Source organism: Pituophis catenifer, unplaced genomic scaffold (genome assembly GCF_029215685.1).
Source record: "Pituophis catenifer annectens isolate HBS135680 unplaced genomic scaffold, rPitCat1.0.hap2 SCAF_3, whole genome shotgun sequence".
Taxonomy (NCBI): domain Eukaryota; kingdom Metazoa; phylum Chordata; class Lepidosauria; order Squamata; family Colubridae; genus Pituophis; species Pituophis catenifer.
The window spans coordinates 4,287,902-4,301,853 of record NW_027256883.1 but is presented as its reverse complement, the minus strand read 5'-3'; positions in this window follow the sequence as shown (position 1 = coordinate 4,301,853).

The following is a 13,952-nucleotide window of genomic DNA, read 5'->3' as shown; positions in this document are numbered from 1 at the left end:
TTTATCTTTCCTAATCTGCTTAGAGAGATGATTAAAGTTTCCCTGCTACCACATAAAAAGCCAATCATCCCATTTATTAAAATATCTGTAGGATTGTTATAAATGACGCACCTTATTTCACTCTTAATTGCTGCCTGTATCTTTGCCAGGTGTTATGTATTGGGGAGGGAGGGGGGTTTTAGGAAGGAGGAGAAGAGGAAAACAACCAAGGATTTTAATTGTATCATTATCTTCAATTTGCAGAAGATAATTTAGCTTCTCGCAGGAGAGCTTGGATGCCTGTGTTTTTTTAGGAAACCAAAACAAAATAAAACCTCAGCTTCGGTACCCAGTCCTTAGAAGACTGTCGTGCTTTCTCGGAAGTAGGTGCAACTGATTTTTAAGGCTGAAATTTGCATATTTACAAAGTGCAGCCTTTAGTTTTGGGGATAAACAACATTATGCAAAATGGGCCAGAAAGAAAAAACCCTAGTCCGATAAATTAAAGGCTAAGAAATAGAAATATTAATTTGGGGTTGCATCAACACCGTTCAGTACACATGTCTAGGTCTTAATCATCTCTGCAAACCACTGGGTTTACAGAACTGAAATATGATTCCATATATTGAATATGCATGTATGTATCTCTGCATGTATGTATGTAATCAGCATTCTAATTAACACTTGTATAATTAACTTCCTCTTCTCCAGGTTCTCTTCAGAATATCCCCAAGTCTTTGTCCTACACTATGTGTCAATTTCATCGATAATTCCAACCAGGTGAAATTGACATTTTCTGTCAATTCCACTGACAAGGGTGCTTAAAATGGGAATTAATGGGAGTTCCAACCAGCAGCAAAACTGGTTTATTGTGTAGATTTCTGTCTGAAATGTCATGGAAATGGACTTTAAACTCAATAGCATGGCTGGCTGGGGAATTCTGGGAGTGGAAGTCCACAATAGCACTAAGCTTTATATACCACTTCACAGTGCTTTACAGCCTTCTCTAAGTGGTTTACAGAGTCCGCCTCTTGCCCCCAACAATCTGGATCCTCATTTTACCCACCTTGGGAGGATGGAAGGCTGAGTCATCCTTGAGATGGTGACAATCGAACTGCCAACAGTCAGCAGAATTAGAGAGCCAAGCTATCCTTCAAAGCACCTGAAGGCAGGACACGAAGCAATGGATAGAAATTAATCAAGGAGAGAAGCAACTTAGAACTAAGGAGAAATTTCCTGCCAGTTAGAACAATTAATCAGTGGGAAAAACTTGCATCCAGAAATTCTGAATGCTCCAACACTGGAAATATCAAATTCACATGAAGTATTAGTACCACTTTATAATGCCTTGGTAAGACCATACCAAGAATATCACATCCAGTTTTGGTCGCCACGATGTAAAAAAGATATTGAGACTCTAGACTGAGTGCAGAGAAGAGCAATAAAGATGATTAGGGGACTGGAGGCTAAAACATACAATGAACAGTTGCAGGAATTGGGTACGTCTAGTTTATTGAAAAGAAGGACTAGAAGTGACATGATAGCAGTCTTCCAATATCTGAGGGGCTGCCACAAAGAAGAGGGAGTCAAGCTATTCTCCAAAGCGCCTGAGGCAGGGGTGAAATCCAGCAGGTTCTGACAGGTTCTGGAGAACCAGTAGCGGAAATTTTGAGCAGTTCGGAGAACTGGCAAATGCCACCTCTGGCTGGCCCCAGAGTAAGGTGGGAATGGAGATTTTGCAATATCCTTCCCCTGGAGTAGGGAGGGAATGGGGATTTTGCAATATCCTTCCCCTGCCACGCCCACCAAGCCACACCACGCCCATCAAGCCACGCCCAGAGAACCGGTAGTAAAAAAATTTGGATTTCACCGCTGACCTGAGGGCAGGACAAGAAGCAATGGATGGAAACTAATCAAGGAGAGAAGCAACTTAGAACTAAGGAGAAATTTCCTGACAGTGAGAACAATTAATCAGTGGAAATAACTTGCCTCCAGAAGTTGTAAATGCTCCAACACTGGAAGTTTTTAAGAAGAGATTGGATAACTATTTGTCTGAAATGGTTATAGGGTTTCCTGCCTGGGTAGGGGGTTGGACTAGAAGACCTCCAAGGTCCCTTCCAACTCTGTCATTCTATTCTTCAATTCTATTCTATAAATAAATGCCCATTGCCCAGCACCTGAATTTGGATCACCTGACTGTAGGGATGCGGCAATGATCGTAAGTTTGAGGATTAGTCATAAATTGCTTTTTTTTTTTTTAATCCTTTGTAACTTTGAACAGTGACAGAACAAATGATTGTACATTGAGGAGTACCTGTGTTTAATAATTGACAATTGTTTTCTTTTGGGTTAAGCAGAAGTGATTAAGAATTTGGAGAACTCCGAGCTGGAGTCGAAGACGAGGTTGAATGAATAAATGATATTTTAATATCTTCACCTGAAAGTTATGTCGGTGATGGAAAAGCCTCAGTACCTCTGGAGTATTGCAAGTTTGCCCAGATTTTTTTCCCCACTTTTATTTATTAAAAATATCAACCCTAAGAGGAATTCATTAATGCACGTAGACCTATTGCTGCCGTCAAAGAAAAATGGGCTTTGCATAAATTGAAGACCGAGAAATTGAAGTAGAAAGGGTAGGTCCGATTTAAGAAGTTCTTCATGCAATTGGAAGTGGCGTTCAGAGGCCAAGGCGAGAAATTCGAAGGTCCTTTTATTCCTGTCTCTGGGCTCCCTCGAATCCCTACGACAAAACCGCTCTTTTGCTGCAATCCTATTATCCATCTATTTCTGCAGGTTATTTCATTGAACCTAGAACTGCGATGGCGTAGCCATATCAGAGGGCACGTGAGCTCAGCTCCAGCTGATTTTTGCGCCTTCTGGGCCCACTGGAAGTAAGGAAATAGGCTGTTTCCTGCCTCCGGAGGGCCTCGGGGGGGGGGGGGGGAGCCCGTTTTCTCTCTCCTCAGGCTCCAGAGCCTTTCTAGAAGCTTGGGGAGGGCAAAAATGGCCTTCCCCACCCCACCCCCACCCCCAGAGGCCCTCCGGAGGCAGGAAATGGGCCATTTGCCAACTTCCAGTTATCTACCTACCTACCTATCTACCTACGGATCCCTATCATCCATCCATCCGTCTGTCTGTCTGTCTGTCTGTCTGTCTGTCTGTCTGTCTGTCTGTCTGTCTATCTATCTATCTATCTATCTATCTATCTATCTATCTATCTACTTGTCTGTCTATCTATCTATCTATCTATCTATCTATCTATCTATCTATCTATCTATCTATCTATCTATCTATCTATTCTTATCACCTATCTATCTATCTATTTACCTACCTACCTACCTACCTACCTATCTACATATCTATCTATCTACCTTTCTATTCCTATCATCTATCTATTTATCTACCTATCTACCTATCTATCTGTCTGTCTGTCTATCTATCTATCTATTTACCTATCTACCTATCTACCTACCTACCTACCTACCTACCTACCTATCTATCTGTTCCTATCTATCTGTCTGTCTGTCTGTCTATCTATCTATTTACCTGTCTACCTATCTACCTATCTACCTACCTACCTATCTATCTATTCCTATCATCTATCTATTTACCTACCTACTACCCACCTACCTACCTACCTATCTATCTATCCTATCTGTATTACTATTTTTACAAATAACTCAAGGCAGGGAACATATCCAACACATCATCTTCCTCCTATTTGTCACACAACAACCCTGCGAGGTGGGTTGGGCTGAGAAAGACCAGACATTCCGGGATTCTGCCTGAGAAGAAGAAACAGGTTGCACTGAGTGTGACTTGGCTTGGATAGTTAACTTTTAAAATCACTACTTTAACAGAGTAACAGAGTTGGAAGGGACCTTGGAGGTCTTCTAGTCCAACCCCCTGCTCAGGCAGGAAGCCTATTTCAGACAAATGGTCGCCCAATCTCTTCTTAAAACTTCCAGTGATGGAGAAACCACAACATTTGGAGGCAATCTCTGGTTGATTGCTCTCATAGTTAGGTTTCTCCTTAGTTCTAGGTTGCTTCTCTCCTTGGTTAATTTCCATCCGTTACTTCTTGTCCTACCCTCAGGTGCTTTGGAGAATACCTTGACCCCCACTTCTTTGGGGCAGCTCCTCAAATATTGCAATCCTGCTATCAAGTCTTTCCTAGTCTTCTTTTCACTCGACTAGTCGTACCCAATTCTTGCAACCGTTCATCATATGTTTTAGCTTCTAGCTTTACAGGATGGGAAGGAACTTCTGCATTTGATGAGGAGAAGCTCGTTCTCAAGGCCTGTCCCTCATGATTCCAGAGATATTAAATAACCATCAAGATTAGTAGCCATCTAAATTCATGGGCATCATCACCGCCTCGGATCGTCGCAAAGTTCCACAGTTTAATTAAACATTGTGGGAAAATGAGTTCTTTTATTGGACTTGAAATTTCTCTCATTTCATTTTAATGGATGTCGACCCACTCTTCCAACCAGGAGAAAACACGTCTCGCTATTTACACATTTCAGTCCGAAAGAGTTTCTGTCTACCTCCATCCCGGTCTGATAGAGACCCAGAGATAACCTTGGAGAAACTGCAGGATGGCAATTAGGAAAATAGTATTTAATCCAAGGCAGGGAGAAAAACGTTAGGAAGAAATGCAAACTAGCTCTGCCTGAAGCCTTTGGAGTGTAAGGAAGAGAGAGACAGAAGGAAAAACATCGTAACTAACTGTCTTCTAGTACTTGACAGGGTGTCACAGAGGGATTGCCTTGTTGTTCTGTCCCCCCACCTCACATAGGCAGACACACGAGCAAAAGACGTCTACCAGTAATTTATTTTTACAAGCCGACCTGAATCCCTTTGGCAGATAAAAATTCTGGCAGCTACTTTCCGAATGCCTGCCAAGTTTCTTATCACCTCTAGAAACAGGAGTCAGCGTATCTGTAGTCCGTTGCTGGGGCAACCAAGAGTTCAAAGAGTAGTCAGAAGTCATTCACAAAGTCCAAGCCTTAATTCCGAACAATATCTCATCTGAAGCTCACAATATGCAGTTTTTGTGACAGAGCCTGCAGAGCAACCCCACCCACTTTTATCCCCTGTGGGGCATGGCTCAGTGACTCAGCAATCTCTGGCCCTTCCCCACCTCTTCCTTTGCTGCGCATGCCTCTCCCTCCGACGCTGCCTGGGATCAATCCAAGATTGATCTTCATCACTCCCTATTAGTGGGTGCCCCGACATGCCTTCCTCCTGGCCTTCAGCTGGAACCTGAGGCGTTGCCAGAGAGGAGGGTCCTGGAGAGGGAGGCCTTGTCAGTTCCTCCCCATCACTTTCAGAGTCATCTTCCTCCATGAGGACAGGCTCGGGAGCCAGAGTCACAACACTTGTTCTCCAAAGCATCAGAGGACAGGACAAGAAGTAATGGGTGGAAGCTCATTAAGGAGAGATCTAACTTATGATGGAAGAAATATCCATCTGGGAGAAAGACACTGGAAACATGGAGGCCAGAGGTGAGCTGTTGCCGATTTGGACCAGTGGTGGCTTCCAACCAGTGTTACCACCAGTTCTCTTTGTGCATGCGCTTTGCGCACATCGCCATGTGCATTTTCACTTCGCTCGCACATGCATCGAACCTGCGCTCTGTGCAAGCGGATTAGCTTGCTGCCCAGCTGAGGCACAGCAATCCACTCTGCCGCACCTATCAGCTGGGCTAAAAAATGACAAATAAAGGTAAGTATAACACAGGGGCAGGTGGGAAGGCCCAGCTCAGAGTCATAGAGAACTGATGTCACATCATCGCCACTACCGGCTCGCCGGAACCGGGCTGAACCGGGAACAACCCACCACTGGTTTGGACCAGTTCAGGCGAACCAGTAGTTCTGACCCCTGGCTGGGCCCACTCTCCCGCCCTGGCGCTATCCTGTCCTATATATATGTCACTCTCTTAAGGCAGGAAGTAAAGTGAAATTTGGTTATAAGAGTGAAATAATACAGGGTCAGCCTAGAGGATCTCTGAAGGACCTCTGTGACTTGAGAAAGTTGCAGAGTTCAAAAAGTTAAACCGCAGAATTAACACACTTTCTTTTTTTCTTTTTTTTTTCCGTTTTAAAAACAAACTTTATTAGATTAAAAAAAAATTGTATAAAACATTCACAACCTTAAAATATAGTCAACAATATCAACAAACAACAAATAAAGTATATATAATGTATATAAGTACACATATATACAAAAACTTATTTTCCCTTTTTTTCCCTTAATGACGGTGTATAATTATTACTTTTAATTTCTTACTAAATTTTGACTTTACCTTCTTTTCCATTGGTTTATCCACTCATACCAGCTGTCCCATATCTTAAAATACTGAGAGTCTTCCTTATCTTTCAATTTCAATGTTAGTCTATCCATTTCTACACATGTGTAAATTTTTTGAATTATTTGCTGTTCCATTGGCAATTGATCTGTTTTCCAGACCTGTGCTAGGGCTAATCTAGCTGCCGTAATTATATGTAATATTAGGTACTTTTTTTTCCTTTCTAATGTTTTGTTTGAGCATTCCTAACAAAAAAAATTCTGGTTCTAACCCAATATCCTCCGCAATTATTTCTGAAATCCAAATTTTTATTTTTATCCAATATTTCTTAATTTTTGGGCAAAGCCACCAGACATGAAAGAAGGTTCCCTGTGCTTGCTTGCATTTCCAACGTGTTGGATTAAGATTTGCATACATCTTCGCTAATCTCTAAATCTAAAAGAGCCTTGATAGTACAGTGGTTTAATGCACCCTGTTATTAACACAGCTGCCTGCAATTTCTGCTGGTTCAAATCTCTCCAAGGCTCAAGGTTGACTCAGCCTTCCATCCTTTCTAAGGTAGGTGAAATGAGGACCCAGTTTGTGGGGGCAATAAGCTGACTTTGTATAAAATATACAAAAGAATGAATGAAGGCTATTGCTTAACGCATTGTAAGCCGCCCTGAGTCTCCGGAGAAGGGCGGCATATAAATCAAATTTAAAAAAAAAAAAATCTCGCAGGGGCACACACTTTCTACAGTTGGAGAGTTCAAGAAGTCAAACCGCAGAGGTACTATGTTAAAATGCAGAACTAACCCACATGGAGCTTCCTGCCTAAGGAATAAGGGAGGGGGCTAGCTAAAGAGGCAGATCTAAGATACTTCCTGTTTTTTGTTCTATAAAGATACATGTCTTAAAGAAGGACTTTTGTTCAGGATGTAAATAGAATGCATGTCTGAACCTTTTGGCCAAAATAAAGCTTTTTCTGATCTCAAAATTCAATTCATTCATTATTTTTCTGCAACACTCTGGCTCGCTCGCCCCGCCCATGGAGCCCATCTGATTTCCGTACCTCGTCCTCTCTACTCACTGCGACTGCCCGAGAAGGAAGCGGCGTGCATGAAATCACCATGTTTTTTGGTTCTGCACTAGGCAAACTGTTTGTTAATATGTGCAGCCCACCTCTGATGGAGGCTGATTGGAAAGATGGTTTAATGAAGCAGAGCCACATGGGTTCTGGGCAGCTGACCACATGGAGTTGAGAGTGAGGGGTTTTTATACCTTCTCTTGGGCTTTGCACTTGAGCTTCCTGTTCCTGTGCAAGAACATGTACCGTATTTTATTGGCTGTTGTAGGGGTCATAGCTGGCTCTGTAGGTTGTCTGAGCTAGGTTTGGTTGAAGTTTGGAGGGCGATGCAATGAAGGGGGTTTGTTGGGCAATTCCTATTGTGGCGGAGGGATAATCCTACCTTTGTTCATATCTTGCTGCAGACAGTAATGGATTACCAAATCTGCATTTCTAAAGCCGCCCCAGCTCAGTATCTGCTTGTGGGGAGGAGAGGGGAGGGCAGGGAGCTGAGGCTCTAAGTTTCTGTCTCGCTTGAGATTTTTATTTCTCTTTTAGGGGAAATATTTTACCCTGCCTTTTTAAAATATTTCATTCCTCTGGAGGGAGAGGTAGCTTCCCACACCTAGAACTAAGGAGAAAATTTCTGACAGAAATCAGTGGGACAGAAGTTGCCTTCAGAAGTTGTGGGTGCTCCATTGTTGGAGGTTTTTAAGAAGAGACTGGACAGTCACTTGGTATTGTGGGAAGCCCCTCTCCCCTGAGAAGAATGAAATATTTTGGGGAATATTAAAAGAGGCAGAATATTCTATTTCCCCAAAGGGAGAAATGGAGAAACATGTTCTTAAAGACAAAGCAGACTCGGTCTTTCTTAATATTCCCCAGAAGATATTTTGTGCTCATTAATCCGGGCCAATCTACTCACAAAACAAAAGACTTTCACCTCGAGGGATGGGATTAAAATTTACATTCTCCTCCACCCAAATTCAAAGAACAGGACATGACCCTTCAGGGCATAATAGGATTAACCCACTACCATTTAGCAGAAGACACAGAGCTCACTACATCGCACAATCTCCTAAGGGCCTTTCAGACATTGCACAATCCCCAGAAGCATTTCAGGACCTGTATATATACATATATTTTAAAGAATCTTTGCAAGCAAAGTTTTGAGTCTTCCTCATTTCTCTGTTTGGGCAAAAAGTGTTTGGGTACCTATGGGGTGCTTGGGAACTGTGAGTCATGAACAGGACCTGATTTTGCCATTCTGGTGGAAGGTCAGTAAAAATGTGAGGTCAGGGTAGAGCCCTGAAATAAGCACTCGGGTTTATTTTCGGGGGTGTCTTAATTTTTTTGAGTGCTACCGCCATGATGTGTGTGTGTGTGTCAGTGTAATTATGAGCTGGGATAGCCATAACAACAAGTCAGCCAATTTGGTGACTGAGAGACATGTCTGTTGTGGTCCGCCAGCAGCCTGCGGAGCTGGCGCTTGAGTCGGACAGTGAAGAGGCTGGAGAAGATGTGGTGCCAGAGGCAGGGATTCAGTCAGGGCCTTCAGAACCTCCAGAAGCTCCTTTAAGTGAAGAGGACGAAGAGGAGGAGCCTCTTCTCGATGCACGGGTGTGCAGAGCTGCCAAAAGGCAGGAGTGATTCCTCAGGAGGAGGTCTCCTCAAGAGTAAGGCTTGGGGCTAATTGGCCACTCCCCTAGCCTATTTAAGGAAGAATGCCAGTTGCAACAAGCTGTAGAGAACAAATTTAGTTCACTCTCTTTTGTGTCTGCAAAACTGCTTCTGGGCTTTCTGCCAACTCTAGTAAGACTGTGATTACTTTATCTTAGAATTCTGGTAGAATTCCACTTTTGAAGGTGGTTGTTGTTGATGATGACAATAATCACGATGAGGCAAAGACCTTTACAAAGAGCTCTAATAAGTCATTTTCACCATAGAATAATGGATTTCAGAACAGCACAGTGTAAGGAGGTATAAAGAAATGGGTGTTAACTTTCAACCCACACGGTGGACTTGAACTGTGAGTCATGAACAGGACCTGATTTTGCCATTCTGGTGGAAGGTCAGTAAAAATGTGAGGTCAGGGTAGAGCCCTGAAATAAGCACTCGGGTTTATTTTCGGGGGTGTCTTAATTTTTTTGAGTGCTACCGCCATGACGTGTGTGTGTGTGTCAGTGTAATTATGAGCTGGGATAGCCATAACAACAAGTCAGCCAATTTGGTGACTGAGAGACATGTCTGTTGTGGTCCGCCAGCAGCCTGCGGAGCTGGCAGCAGAGTCGGACAATGAGGAGGTTGGGGAGGAACGTGGGCCAGTCCTGGAGTCTGGGAAAGGCCCAGACGAGGGCTCTGCATCGGAGGCAGAGATGGGGCCAGGGCCATCTGGGAGCGATGAGCGGACTCCTGAGCCCCCAGAGTCGGACATCAGAGAAGCAGAGGAACAGGAGGAGCCTGTTCCTAGTGTATGCATGCACAGAGCTGCCAGAAGGCAAGAACAGCTAAAACAAAAGGGACGACTCGGGAGTAAGGCCTGGAGATGATTGGCCCCTCCCAGAAAGCTTAAAAGAGGAGCAAAGGCACGTGGGCCCTTTGCAGGAAAGCAACGTTGTTATTTCTGTTCCTAGTCGGCATCTCTGTTTGATTCTGGACTCCGTGTGGCTTTGCCAAGTAGGTCTTTGGCAGCGTGTCAAGGGAGATAAAGGTTGGTGATTATCCCGAAGGACTTCTCCCGAAGGACATTTTGCAACTAACTGGGACTCATCTGTGAATGATTGTAATTCACTGGTTCTGGCTTCTGCTGCATGGGTATGGTATACATGCATTATGCTTTATGTTGTTGTATATAAACAAGTTTCTTCTATAAATGAATCCTGCTGAATTGTTGACTTCTGTGCTGGTTGGATTGCTGCAAACTCTAACAGGGTGGAGCTGCCCGACATGCACAATGGCTTACCTCAGGGTCCCTGTGGCTCCATGCCCTGACAACTGCCTGGCAGCGGCAGCACCAACATCCATATGCAGCAGGAGCCCACACGGCTGCCAGCTCACTTCTTCCGGCACCGGCGCAGCACGAGTGCAGGAGACTGATGCGACACAGCCAGGTAAAATGCTCTGTTCCTGTTCTGCCCCAGCTACGGACCCCAAAGAACGCAGCAGACACAAACTCTATACAAAGCTTATTTACTCAAAATAACTTAGTCTTTATCATTCAAAGGCTGTTAATGAACTGTCTTAGCAGCCTACCAAAATTCTAAGATAAAGTAATCACAGTCTTACTAGAGTTGGCAGAAAGCCCAGAAGCAGTTTTGCAGACACAAAAGAGAGTGAACTAAAGTTGTTCTCTACAGCTTGTTGCAACTGGCATTCTTCCTTAAATAGGCTAGGGGAGTGGCCAATTAGCCCCAAGCCTTACTCTCGAGGAGACCTCCTCCTGAGGAATCACTCCTGCCTTTTGGCAGCTCTGCACACCCGTGCATCGAGAAGAGGCTCCTCCTCTTCGTCCTCTTCACTTAAAGGAGCTTCTGGAGGTTCTGAAGGCCCTGACTGAATCCCTGCCTCTGGCACCACATCTTCTCCAGCCTCTTCACTGTCCGACTCAAGCGCCAGCTGCACAGGCTGCTGGCGGACCACAACAGACATGTCTCTCAGTCACCAAATTGGCTGACTTGTTGTTATGGCTATCCCAGCTCATAATTACACTGACACACACACACACACACGTCATGGCGGTAGCACTCAAAAAAATTAAGACACCCCCGAAAATAAACCCGAGTGCTTATTTCAGGGCTCTACCCTGACCTCACATTTTTACTGACCTTCCACCAGAATGGCAAAATCAGGTCCTGTTCATGACTCACAGTTCAAGTCCACCGTGTGGGTTGAAAGTTAACACCCATTTCTTTATACCTCCTTACACTGTGCTGTTCTGAAATCCATTATTCTATGGTGAAAATGACTTATTAGAGCTCTTTGTAAAGGTCTTTGCCTCATCGTGATTATTGTCATCATCAACAACAACCACCTTCAAAAGTTTTGTACAATCAGTGAATTTAGCCAAACTTGGTGCTCGCTCCTAACTTCAGATTTTATATGAACATACAAAGAGATACGGGTCCTAATGATACATCTCTCTAGTCCGAAAATTAAGGGGGGTCCTTGGTGCTCTCTGTGCTTACTTGTTTTCTTACAGATGTTTCATTACCTTATCTAGGTAACATCATCAGTGCACTGATGCAAAGAAAGAGAGACAAAGAGATAATGAAAGAGAAAGAAAAAGAGAGGAAGAGAGGGAGAGAGAGAGAGAAAGAAAGAAAAGAAAAAGAAAGAAAGAAAAGGAAGGAAGGAAGGAAGGAAGGAAGGAAGGAAGGAAAAAGAAAGAGAAAAAGACAAAGAAAGAAAGAAAGAAAAAGAAGAAAGAAAGAAGAAAGAAAGAAAGAAAGAAAGAAAGAAAGAAGAAAAAAGAAGGAAGGAAGGCAGGAAAGAAAGAGAACAAATGAGGGAGAAAAAGGGAGAAAGAAAGGAGGAAGGAAGGAAGGAAGGAAAAAAATGAGAGAAAGAAAATGAGAGAAAAAGAAAAAAGATAAAGAAAGGAGGAAGGAAGGGAAAGAAAGAAAGAAAGAAAGAAAGAAAGAAAGAAAGAAAGAAAAGAGAAAAAGATTGGGTGTCCCCAAACCTTGCAAAGAAATAGACACAGCTAAAGATTATTGACAAAAGACAACTTCACCATTCGGAATAGAAAAATGGTCTTATCTTGGGTTAAGGTACCCAGCAGGTTTATCTGTCAAACATGAGATATGAACATTGATACAAATATTTGATTAGGATGAGATAAAAGGCCAAGCACCTTCAAGACCCTTCAGGCAACTGAAATGGGCAGCTAACTCCATTCTTCTTCGTGTTACCCTTCCACATTGAATAGAATTATTCGAGGGAAAAGAGGGAAATAACTTTTTGGTTGGAAAGAGGTTGGAAGGAAGGTTTTGCAATAGATACCATATAGCCGTGATGGCCAACCTATGCCACGCATGCCAGAAGTGGCACGCAGAGCCACCTCTCTAGGCACGGGATCCGGGTTCTGGCGTGCTGGCCAGCTGGTCTTCAAACATGTGGGAGCACCGGAAACCGGACAAGCAGCTGACCTTACAGTTTCTGGCACATGCATATGCACCAGCCAGGTAGTCTTCATGCACACGTGTGCCAGAAAACAGAAGACCAGGTGGCTGGTGCACATGGATGTGCCAGAAACAGGAAAAATCATCTTCCTGGCGCGTGCATGCTTTCTGGGCAGCTGTTCGTCTGGTTTCCGGCATGCACGCACAAGCTCCCATTTCAACACTCGGTGTCAAAAAGGTTCTCGAACACTGCCCTATAGTGACTTTAACACCCTAAAAACTGCAGTTTCACAAAACCTGTCGCAAATACTCTTATTTATTTATTTTATTTTTATTTTATTAAATTTCTATACCGCCCTTCTCCCGAAGGACTCAGGGCGGTGAACAGCCAGAAGATAAAACACAGGAAATACAAAATCTAAAATAAATTAAAACAAATTAAATAATTTAGGCTGAATTTTAAAATACCCCATAATTAAACAGATTAAAAATTTATGTTTAAAATTTAAATTTAAAAGAGGAGATGATTTAGGCCAGGCCAGCTTGATGAAATAAAAGAGTCTTAAGCGCGCGACAGAAGGTGCGAAGATCCGGGATCCTCCGTATCCCCAGGGGGGGGCTCGTTCCAGATGGCAGGTGCCCCCACAGAGAAGGCTCTCCCCCTAGGGTCTGCCAGTCGACATTGTTTGGCCGACGGCACCCGGAGGAGCCCCTCTCTATGGGAACGTACTGGCTGGTGGGAGGCTATTGGTGGTAGCAGGCGGTCCCGTAGATAACCAGGTCCTAAGCCATGGAGCGCTTTAAAGGTGGTAACCAAAACCTTGAAGCGCACTCGGAAGACCACCGGGAGCCAGTGCAGCTCACACAGCTAAACTAAAACTGAGACAAATATGCGTTTTGGAATACAAAGCTATCGTTTCCAGTCCATTTATTTTCACCCTCGTTTTCATTTTTTTTGTTCTTTTTTTAAAAATCTACGACAACCCTTGTTTCTCCTTTTTTTTTTTCCTTTTAATCCCATGCTTGCTGAGTTTACCGAGTTCATTTTGCTGAGAGATTGCATCAAAGGCTAAATGAGAATCCCTCAATAACATTTTATGTCGTCTCTCTGCCCTCTCTAGTTGACATCTTAAAAAAGAAAAAGAAAAAAAACCTAGAACTCCCTAAAGAAATATTTGATTGCTGTGTTGCTTTTAGGTTTGGGAGGAAAAAAGCCCCACAACTGAGAAATGTTTTTTGAGTAGAAAGAACATGAGAGAAGCACTTGAAAAGAAAATGTTGACAATAGTTACAGGAATGGGGCATGTCTAGTTTAAGGAAAAGAAGGACTTGGGGTGACATGAGAGCAGGCTTCCGATATTTGAGGGGCTGCCACAAAGAAGAGGGGGTCAACCTATTCTCCAAAGCTCCTGAAGGCCAAACAAGAAGCATTGGATGGAAACTAATCAAGGAGAGGAGCAACCTGGAATTGAGGAGAAACGTCTTAACAGTAAGG